The following is a 12,462-nucleotide window of genomic DNA, read 5'->3' on the forward strand; positions in this document are numbered from 1 at the left end:
CAAGTTTGGAATCAATCCGACCTATAGTGACTGAGTTATGCTCCGAACAAGCCTTAGGGGACGCCGACAACGACGCCAACACCGACGCCAAAAGTAACCCCATTATATGTCGCTTTTTCAACAACTTACACGATAAAGAGAAATATAATAAATTCGTGCCTATATGTTCATTGAAATTTCGAATACAAGTGTGTTCTTTAGACGCTCTAACAATTAACCTCGATTCACAAATAATTTTAAGCATTTCATCACGGAGTTGATTTTACAAATCTGAATTTGGTTGCAATTAATTCCTGTTTGTTTGTTGTTTTGTTTGTTTGGGTTTTTTTTTATTTTATTTTATTTTTTTTTTGGGGGGGGGTGGGGTATTGGTATTATCATGTTTGTATTCGCATGTATTTTGATTTAAAAAAATTGACATTTATGTATCATAAAATATTTATTATGAATATTAATTTTGCTATAAAACTAATAAAAAAATATTTGTATTTAATTTGTTTTACAAAATATAAATAAATTAACTCAAAAGCATTTTATTTCCAGTCTGTATTGTTCTTTGAGTTGTAGATTTATGAGTAAAATGAAAACCAAAGTTTCAATAAATAGTGTTTCTATTTGCTTTTTGTGACTATTATAAGATCTTGTGTTACTATTTGGATGGTACAAGATAATAAATACTTTTAACTGTATTTTATCAAATAATCAAATACAGTAGTATGTGTTTTGTTGCCGCACACGTTCTATTTTTTGTTAGTTGTATTCCCTTTGTGTCTAACAATAAGTCTGTAGGTTTGCCTGACGTTCATTTGAAAGAATCAAGGGTGTTTATCTTAAAAATGACAATATTACTTTGTCCTTGGTATCAAGCCACTTCCAATCCAAACTTACGCATTTCTTGTTGTTGTTGTTTTTGTTTTAATAGCATTAAAGTGGATCATACAAATGATGCTTGTCGACTTGCAAGATTGTAAAGCGGGGCAGAAAGTATTTTTGTGTTCAATAAATTTGAGCTACTACAAGTCGATAAAGATTTCATTTCAACAATGGAATGAGATTCAAGTTCACAAAAACTAACAAGACTGCTGTTTGTGGAATTCTGGTATCTAAGTCCCGCCTCTCTAGGTCCGAACCATTGACAATGGTCGACGTGAATACGATCTGTGTCATTGTAGAGCTCGTTCAGACGTCCAGAAAAATGGGATTGATAACAAGGGCATGTGTGTGATCGTCTCCCATTCTTTAAGTAATATCACGTATCCGTATTTAGAAATCCATTGACGTTCTTGGTTCCGTTCAAATCCATAAATGACAACTTTGTAATGTTGTTCGCATTTTTTCTTATAGAATTGACAGCCGTTGTATCGGACAGTAAATTGACTTTGACTTTCCATTAAGCTCCAGCAGTTCTTCTGAAGTATAACAACAACGACACAGTGTTCTTTTGAAAGCCAACCGGAATTTCTTTGACATTAAATTATACAATATCGGATTGATAGTTGAATTGCAGAAGTAAAGAACCCCTGAAAATACAACGAGAATGACAGTATCCGTCTTAGGTTTTTAGGTAATTTGTACAACGACACAGATCATTTTTGATTGTCTTTAACAAAGTTTTACAAATTTTATTTTTATCATTGTGAATGTAAAAAAAAATTATAATTCATCTAGAATTACAATTAATAACATTCTTACAATTAAATTTGTGTGGAAACTAAAAATCCATTTAAATAACTTTGCCAAAACTTTCTCTTACTTAATTACGAAAATATTTTTTAAACCTAATTGATAAATGTTTTTTTAAACTGTAAACATTAACAATAAATAATATACCTGATACGTAGAACAAAGTTTGAGTCCCCATTTTAACCGGAACATATAAGGTGATGATACCCTGTGCATGGAAAGGTGCCGGCAACGACCACGGCAACTGAAATAAATGATTATACATCTGATATCAATTGTCTAGACAAACGCTTTTAAAAAATGTTTCTCGTATGATTATATTAATGTTTATAATATTAAATATGGTAGTCGTGGTAGAGAATATTTTAATATAACAGACATATTAAAACATGATTGCATAGTTGTATATGATTATTTCTTTCCGAATTGTTTGTATACAGAAACAACTTTTAAGGAAAAAAAGCTTTAATTTTTTAGATTCGTTCATAATAACACGCCTAAGCAATATTTTTTAATTATTAAGATTAATCCATCCTTTAAAAAAAATCCACTCTATAATAAAATGTAATAGAATTAAATACTTTCCAATCGTTGAATATAAGGCCCGTATTCAGAATCGATACTTACACTCACACTCAATGAGTAAATCCCATCTAATTGTCTAACGGTTCCTTTCAGTAAAAGGGTATTCATGTTAATAATATAAAGTAAGTGTCCAGTGAATTCGGGAAAGTTGAGAATCTGTGAGATTAGGAGGGGGCTACCTTGAGGTGTCCTCAATAAAATAATACTGAATACCACTTAGTTTTGAGTATTGATTTTGAATTTATTTCGTCCCATATACATTTAAGTGCATCAAATACACGAACTGACAGTATTTTAGAAAATAAATGTTGAAAAACAGATACTTAGGAATAGAGATGATCCCATTAAAATTATGTCAGAAGTTGAATTTTATCAAAAAATTTGATTTTCAAAGGGGTGACTGTACCCAGTGTGATACAACTAGTATGACCTACTAAGAGGGTATTCAGCTCGCGGGGTACCAGTGCTTATATGATTTCAAATTGAAAATTTCTTGAATTTCCTTTTATCCATGAAAAGGACTGTTCCTGTGTGTTGTCAATGTGACCATCGATGATTCTGGACTCAAGTCCTCGGATGATTTGTCGTATGCGTCTAAATATAGGCATATGCATAACAGTTAGATACAAGTGATATCACCCTGATTGAATTTTTGGATTGACATAGAATTCCTAATCTATATATTTTTGAGAAATAAAATTGATAGAATTCCTGAGGCATAATGGGCCTTTAAAATGTCATAAGATGATTAAAAAAGGTAAACATAATTGTGCATTGCAAAAAAATGTCATTGACAATTTACTTTCAAAATAAAGTTAACGCTATTTAAATGTATTTTTCAGTTCTACTTGCCTGTCATAAGCCTTTCACTACTTTCTTTAGCTTCTATGTTTTTCGTCCTGTCCAACATTATTTTGCTATTTTGGCATTTACTACTTGAAAACTATTAAATACTCTTTAAATTTCTCCTCATGCTTTTGTTTTATCGAATAATTATTTAGAATCGTTTTTTCTGTTTTTGTTTTTTTGTGCCCCACGTTAGTGGCGGGCATTTAGATTTACCCTTGTCCGTCCGTCTGTCCGTCCTTCCGTCCGTCCGTCCGTCCGTTCACTTTTGTGTCGCACGTAACTCAAAAAGTATTTGACCTAGAGTCATGAAACTTTACAGGAATGTTGATCAACATGTGTAGTTGTGCACCTGGGTATTTTCATCTGGATATTTTTAGTATTTTCAGAGTTATTGCCCTTGACTTAGTAAAATTTTGCAATTTTCAACTTGTGTCGCATGTAACTCAAAAAGTATTTGACCTAGAGTCATGAAACTTGACAGGAATGTTGATCAGCATGTGCAATTGTGCACCTGGGTATTTTCGTCTGGATAGTTTTAGTATTTTCAGAGTTATTGCCCTTGACTTAGAAATTTTTTGCAATTTTCAACTTGTGTCGCAAGTTACTCAAAAAGGATTTGACATAGTCATTAAACCTTATGGGCAGGTTGCTCAGCATATTTAGATTTGCACCTGGGGTTTCGCTTGTGGATTTATCCAGTATTTGTAGATTGACAGATTGACAGAACAGTGGCGCGGTGGGGGCACCCGTGTCCTATGGACACATTTCTAGTTTTCTTTTAAATTAAGATTTTTAATAATTAATTCTTTAACAAAATTGTTCCACTTCGGTGAAATTCACTCTTTTAAATGACATGATTACACTTTTACAATGTATATTGAGTGATGTTATGCAATAAAACCGATCGGTCAACTTTTGAAGTCTCCCTCACGAAAGGTAAGGTTGAGTAAACAAAACGAATACCACTTTGCATATTGTGAGTTACTTACCGTAAGTCTACACCAGCGTTACTTGAGGCGACCTTTCGTGAGTTTGAGTCGAGATTTAGATTAGGTATCGTTTCTTAATACGGGCCTTAAACGTTTGGTAATCTCAAATCTTTACATTAAATGTCAAAAAATATGACAAGAAACCATTCTTGACTTTAAACTAAAACGTTACTTCAAAAAAGTGATAAAAACTTTTGTAGATTATCTACGAACATTGGTTGCTCATGGTTAATTATACTAAATAAACATGACAGTCATTGAAATTATGAATACAAGTGTGTGTATGTTAATCATATTAAAACGGTTACTGTCGCATATTACAATAGACTTACAGCTCAAATTCGCTATTCCTTTCATTATCTGTTAACATCAATATTGATAAATAGGGGTGTCGATAATTCTTATACAAAAGCATATTATTTATCGCCTAAATCTTTAATCACCTAAATAATTACTCATTTTTAACCGTTCAGTGTATTAGCGTAGTGGTTGAGTGTTGGCTTCCTCAGTGTAAAGACCCTGTTTCGATTCCTGGAAAAGGCATTTTTTCTGTTCTTATATTTTTGGGGGGTTTTTTAATATTTTTTTTCAAAGATCTGGATTTTAGTTACTCGTGAATTTAGTTCATACACTACTACAGGTATTTGAGAACATTTAGTTTTACAAACATTCGCTTTCGACAGGTTAAGTTAGAGGCAATCCGCACAGTCGTGATTAGAGTGATAAATGAGGATTGGAAGATATTTGAATATATAAATATACAATTTAGCCGAAATTGTAAAAAGAAATGTAGCAAATTGAATTCAACGTTTTAAATAGCATTAAATTTACAATACTATTCACTGTTAAAATCAAATACATTCAATTTTGCCATTTAACTTAAGTTTAACTTTAAATTGTCCAAAATTATAAATCACAGGTTTATAAGTGAATATGAAAATGTTTTTTGAAAGTAAAAACAAAACAAACATAAAAAAATATTGCACAATTGAAGATTTGAACTCGGGGGAAAAAGATCTAAACTTTCTCCTCATAATTTGAACTCTGTAACCACTACGCTACTCAGTTTTACGTATCCATATCCACTTTTATTCTTCTATATTGCAATATAAATGCAAAGTGTTATAACTGAATAACTTAAACCACCCATTAAATCATAATGGTATGACCGATTAATGTAAACGTTATCGTGTTCGAAAAGAATATCTGAATTTTCCCCAGCTAATCCGTAGGTACAAACAAACTTTTTACAGTTACAGCTTCGAAAATAAGCGATCTATTGCGACGTGAAGTGCACCGTGAAGCTATAACGGTTAAAGTTAGCTTTTACCTACATATTAGCTTGGAAAAACCCACATTTGCTAATTTATTATTACAAAAAAGTAAAGGGTAAAATAAAGTGACAATAAGAGATCTTTCGACAATTATAATGAAAAACAAGAGCACCGCTAGGCGGAGCATTATATGCCCGAACGTGTGTTTTTTTAATTTTAGTAAGGATGAAGCATTTGTAAGACATGAGAATTAGCTGTTCATCCTATAAAATTTTAAAGCTGTAGGTTGATTAATACTTAAGTTATTAATAATGACCTTAACCTTTCACCTTGTGACCCCATAATCAATAGGGATCTTCTACCTTATATGGACAATCATCCGTAGAAGTTTGAATAGTGTGGGCCAAATGGAACTTTAGTTAAGCTCCGGAAACTGTTTTCAATTTTAAGGTAAAGTGACCTTGACCTTTGACCTTGTGACCCAAAAATCAATAAGGGTCTTCTATCCAATATACACAATCATACTATGAAGTTTGAATATTGTGGGCCAAATGGAACTTAAGTCATGCTCTAGAAACTGTTTATAGTATTAAAGTAAAAGTGACTTTGATCTTTGACCTTGTGACCCCAAAATCAATAGGGGTCTTCTACCCAATATAAACACTCATCATATGAAATTTGAAGATAATGGGCCAAATGGAACTTACGTTATGCTCCGGAAACTGTGTTTAGTTTAAAAGAAATTGTGACCTTGACCTTTGACCTTGTGACCCCAAAATCAATAGGGGTCTTTTGCCCAATATGTACAATCATTCAATGAAGTTTAAATATTGTGGGCCAAATGGAACTTAAGTTATGCTTCGGAAACTGTTTTCAATTTTAAGGTAATAGTGATCTTGACTTTTGACTTTGTGACCCCAAAATCAATAGGGGTCTCCTACCCAATATGGACAATCATTCTATAAAGTTTGAATATTGTTGGTCAAATGGAACTTAAGTTATGCTCCGGAAACTGTTTTCAGTTTTAAGGTAATCGTGACTGACCTTTTGACCCCAAAATCAATAGGGGTCTTCTACCTAATATGGAAAAAAATCCTATGAAGTTTGAACATTGTGGGTCAAATAGAACTTAAGTTATGCTCCGGAAACCGAATTGCTAACGGACGGACGGACGGACGTTCCAACATTTTGGCTTTAGGGGCTATTTTCTCTGTTATTTTCTTTGTTTTCTTAAGGGCTACTAGCCCCTAAACCCTTTGATCAGGGAATGAACCTATTGTTCTCTTTTGTTCTCTTTACTGTTATATAGCCCCTAAACCCAAAATGTTTGCTCGGACAGACAGACAGACGGACGCCAGGGGGTATAACATAATATGCCCTTTCGGGCATATAAAAAGAAGAATGGTTGCATTATATTTGTAGTCTACTTTAAGTATGAACACATTTTAGATTTCTTCAATGATGTGAAATGATTCGAAAAGTCGATGTGTGTGTTATTGAATTATTATCCTTCATAACTTAGAAATAGCCAATTTTGCAACAGACGTTTGTCCAAAGCCATATGTTGACCTATTTTATAATTTTAAAATTAAAATTTACATGAATGTAAATCGCAGAGGGCATGATGAATCTTAAATGCCGTCATAATCCACGAGTGTTTTATTTTTGTGCTGGAGGATACAAAGTTTTTAAAGCCATATCTTAGTACTGTTTGTATAATGGATATAGAAAAGTTACATTTCTTCTTTTGGTCCACCATTTAAACACTATTTCAAAAATTGATTTGTAGCTAAATGTAACTGATCTTTTGCCATATTTTTAATTTATTTATATATGTAAAACTCACAATTATATTTGTCAAATAAATCTGATTTAATATTCAAATTCTGTTCATTTCTGGTGTAATTAAACACAACGAACTTAATGATTTATGGCTTAATTTGCATGTTTCAACTTACTGGAATCCTTATATTATGCTTCCTTAGTATCATATGGGTACTTGAAATGAATAACCAAATGTTATTGGCGTCCGCGCCGAAGCGCGGCGCCCTTATGGAATGAAATCAGATTTTGTGAATGGGCGACAGCATCTTCTCGAGCCTTTATTATGACCACATAATAAAAGCCGATCATTCCGATCGGTATGAGGGTGCTTGATTAAAAATAATGTCTCGATATGTACAATGAATAGCGAACTGGAGAATTTCGCAATGCATGAAATAACCTTTTCCGTCTCTTCGTTTTTTTATTTATCATTTTGTAGTACACGTACAGTGGGTTATTATGGTATGTTAAAATAGAATGATGAGTTGATGACCTAAACATTCCGAAAATCTATTTATAGAGGGATGTACTGCTATCGGTAATTCCCGGTCTCTCCCGGTCTATTTTGACCGGAATTTACTAGTAACCGGCGAGTAGTATCACACGTTTATTGTCCGGTCTCACCCGGTTTTGGAGTAGATGTTTGATATCGTTACAGAACAGAACAAATATTTTACAGATAAATAAGTTTTTTTTCCAAAATGAATGTTTGTCAAACACAGATGAACTCATTATTATACATAACATACAATTCGAAAAAACCCAACAACAAAAACAATAGCAAATTCATTTTATCTTTATGAGATAAAAACAATAAATATGTGCAATAATTGAGCTAAAGGTACATTTTATGGTATTAATATGACACTATCAACTTTGAAACATTTTATTTAATTTGTTATTCGTGTTTAGTAAAGATGCCGAGGAATTATTCAAAGTTACAAATTAGATTTTATGAAGTATTCAATTGATTGATAATTTAAAAAATGATAGAGAAATACAAATGTACATTGTTTAAGAATAAACAATATTATATATTGAAAGATTAAGAATAATTTACTGACTTTTTCCAGTTAAGTTTTGATTTATAATCGTCGGTCAATATGACAATTGAATTCTTAAAATTTATTTTACAATTTTGATAAAAAAAGAGTAGTAAACGTAAAAATTCAGTATCAAAATAGCACATAAAACACAAGTATTAAAATAGCACATAAAACACAAAAAAGAGAGGAAAGCAATATTCATAAAATCTGTATATTTTATATTAAAATAGATATTACAATTATTGTATAATAAACAATTATGCTCAACATGATCAACATGGTAATATAACCAGTGTCATATTTTTACTAAGTGTGAACATATACCTTAATAGGGGGTCCTCAATAATAGCGAAAACATAATGATTAAGAGACAATTCCACAAGGTGTTGATCATGCGTTACACATATGGATTATAAATGATGGTATACATGTATATCCGTTGCTATTAACAATCACGATCATAAAGAAATAACAAGTAATATTCTAATCTCTAGCATGCCAATCAAAGTTCATAATGAACAATGTCTTTCGTCCGTTCATTCTGGTGAAAACAAATTAACCATTTAAAAGTTTATAAGAATATCTTGTCATCATATGTCTACTAGTTCATCTTCACTTTCTGCATTTCTTGCTTGGACGCCCTTTGATGCTTTGCATCAATGCTTTTCTTGTAACATTATGTAATAATAATAGTTCAATGTCATTACAAAAGATACGAAAAGTTTTGTATTAAAATAAGTGATCTGAGTTACATAAAACTAAGAAGCTTTAAATTTAACGCAGGGAGTATATATCAATTTAAAACATGCTTGTTTTAAGTTATTGCACTAATAGAATAAACAGCTTTAAGGGCGCACCAACACAGTAAAGGTCATGGCGCCGAAACAGGAAAGATGATTTTGGCTAGCATCTGAGTGTTATAAACTTCAAGGAAACACTAGGGATCAAAACCGCCTCACCTGATGAATATATGAGATATATAGATATGAGTTATTCAAACCCATTTAGTCGCCCCTTACGATCACGCAGGTTTAAACGGTGGCTGCAATTATGCCTCAACCATTAAAGGCAGCCTGTCAGCCACAAGTGAATAGATTTCTTTACAATAAATATATTATTCAAGAATTATTGATATGTTTTATTATACAAACGTTTGCATTAATTTGAAAACATAACAGAGTTTTTCTTACACAAAATGTTAACGACTGCTTTCCTCGCCTTCGTCTTTGACTTGTGCTTTGTTTCCAGTTGCGAAGAGTACAATTTATTGCCAATCACACCGTACATTACTGTTATGAGCCCCATTGGAAAGACAAAGAAAACAAATGTAGATATCTGGAAAGCATGCGTCATCCCTCTTTGCCATTCAAAGGGGATGTTACATTGTAAAGAGTCTTCTACATGTTCTATACCAGTCCCATTGTACGACACAAATACGAGAAAACCCGCGTATGAATCGGATAAGGCAAATAGGCACGATCAAATCCAAATTGAAATCACCATTTTCACAGCACGTGACAAGTTTGATAAGGTCTTTTAATGGACGACATATTGCTACATATCGTTCAACGGTATAAGCTGTGATTGAAAGAATCGATGCGTATGATGTCATTTCCGCCAGAAATGATTTGAAAATACAAAGTGGTTCTCGGAATCGCCATGGATACGACTCCCATATTCCATAAAGTTCTGTTGGAAGACCTTGAATAGAATAAGAAAAATGTTAACATATTTGAACTTTTAGCAGGTTTTAGTCACATTTCTGGCTTTGAGAAAAATGTAATGTTAGCGTGATTTGAGTACATAAGATCATTTTGATATTTTTGTCATTAATGTGCCTGAGTTTCCCTTAAAGAACAGCAGGAATATGTGTTTTTAATTAGATAATTTGTCGGAAGCATTTTTATCGTTCTCGTTGGTTTTCGAGCGTTCCCATTTTTATACTGATTTACTTCTTAAACCTCTACATCACATTTTCAGACATAAAAAGTACTTAATCCTGCTATTATTTGGAATACGAATGACAGACGTATATTATGATGAAGCAATATATATTTAAATTGTCATAAAGATAGTGCATGCGTTGTATATGTTTTAATGTTTTTATGGTATTTTGTGTTGTTTTTTCAAAGCTTTTCCTATGAAGATAAGTGGGAAAGATGGTTTCAAATAGTAAAAAGTTGCATGTATTACGATAATTTAAATAAACAGGAAATAAAAAATCTTTTATTTTTGTTCTCCTTGAAGAGATCGTTTTATGACTTCTTAAAAATAACATTGTATGCATACATGTACTCGTATTTGTAACATTTATACGTTTTTACAGCTTTTTGCATATGTGTTAAAACTATGCATCTATGAAATAAGAAAAAAAAATGTCGTATTGTCAACAGCTATAAAACATAGGATAATTATATCAAACATGTTTTGTAATCTAGAGTCTAAATGCATCTCTCAATGTCAATTTCCCGTAGGAATTACGTATTGCCATTTCAATAGGAAATGTTAAACGAATTAATCAAGACTATTACATTCGTATTCCTTGGTGGTTTTCTTTATTTGTCATGCATAAATCTGTCAAATTTTTAATTTGTTATGCAACTTATAAAGAACAACATATGACATAATAATGATTGGAAAAAAACACCTAAATAAATGTTCATTATTTCAGTCAAACAGATATTTGCTGAGAGTGTATTGTGACCAACGTGTTATTTAGATATAAGTACATACACAATTTAATTACATTCATTTTTGTAAATTATGCTTATCTTTCAATTCAATGTATATATTTCAATTAATAGTGCTGTAAAATTTTCAGTAGATTTGTGCGTTTTGAAACAAAATTTTCAAAAGTTGTATGTTTTATCAAGTATTGCACGGATATATGTTGAGAGAAGGGTATAGTGATAGGTCGATCTATTATGATATTCATCAAAGAATTGATATTTTCCTACACCTGGATCTTTTTACAACTTTTTACAGCTGCCACACAGCCCCGCACTTCACTTCAGTATTGTAATAGTTTTCTGGTCCTTCGCGATCATTGATGCCAGCACTTTTAAGTGTTGAGAAATGAGTACCGCTCAAGCCGGTGCTAACGGGTGTTAGGGATGTTGCAATTATTCATTATACCTAATGTACAGACTCAATCAAACCGAGTCTGCAATTTTCATGTAATTATGTTGTGATTAATGCTTCTGAGGGATCACTTTGTTTCTAGATTTTTTTACTAAATATTCTTATGCTTTCAATGTGAAATAGTCATTAATTACATACTCTGAGTTTAATAGTATAACTACATTTTGATAAGTGTTTGTATCTGTTTAAATGGCAGAAGCATTGGGAAGAAAAGGCATTCATGTTTTCCAAACAATCGTGTGAAAATGTATATTTATTTTAGCATACTGAGGTTTTTTTAAGTTACAGGTGAATAAAGAAACAATAAATATCACATTCAATCACGACCGCATAATTGCATAGACTTCCTTTATAATGTTCGGAATGAGAACGTATCATAGGAACGGCACAAAATTGGACAAGGAGGGTAGGGGAAACTATCATTAAATGACGTTTAGATAACAATGATTTGGATTTTTAAATAATTTGCGAAAAATTACATTTTAATGTTGTCTATCTGGTTATGATGAATATAATCTATCAACAAAAACATAAATTTTCTCTTGAAAAAATAAAACACACACCTCCCTCCATCGAAACAACTCATTCTTAAAAATATGAAAGAAACGTTAGTCATCTTCAAAAAAATATGTCTCAGAAATTTTGAATTTATGATCTACTATTGAAGTATTAACGAAGTGATTATTCCTCATAAATTCTAATTAAATTGGCTTTTTCTTAACCATCTGTTTACTTCCCACGTCATAACAGTATACTATGAATTTTTGACAGAACATCATTGAATACTATTAAATAAAGGAATTATATCCTTTATTGACGATTTTCCAAAAGTCATCTCAAACTTTACATTATCAAATTTTATCATGTTCTTGACATAAAACAAGTAGTAACAAAAATTTACCATCTTGTTTCAAAAATATTAATTTTTTAAGTGAAAAGTTTGTGTCAGTTGTAAATAACAACAGCAGCAACAACAACGACGAAAACGTCAACAACATATTTTTAAGTTGTTTAAGTAGTTACCTTATTTTGACTCATTTCCATAGTATTGATAAAATTGAAAATATCATT

At 31.7% G+C, this 12,462-nt stretch overlaps 1 pseudogene; it reads right to left on the reverse strand.

Annotated features, from left to right (window-relative positions):
* Positions 1-1,338: 1,338 nt before the first annotated feature.
* LOC132716929 (pyrokinin-1 receptor-like) lies at positions 1,339-11,964 on the reverse strand (annotated as a pseudogene).
* Positions 11,965-12,462: the final 498 nt, after the last annotated feature.

The sequence above is a fragment of the Ruditapes philippinarum genome, unplaced genomic scaffold, assembly GCF_026571515.1.
Source record: "Ruditapes philippinarum isolate M1 unplaced genomic scaffold, ASM2657151v2 ctg843_1_1_1_1, whole genome shotgun sequence".
In the NCBI taxonomy this organism is placed as follows: Eukaryota; Metazoa; Mollusca; class Bivalvia; order Venerida; family Veneridae; genus Ruditapes; species Ruditapes philippinarum.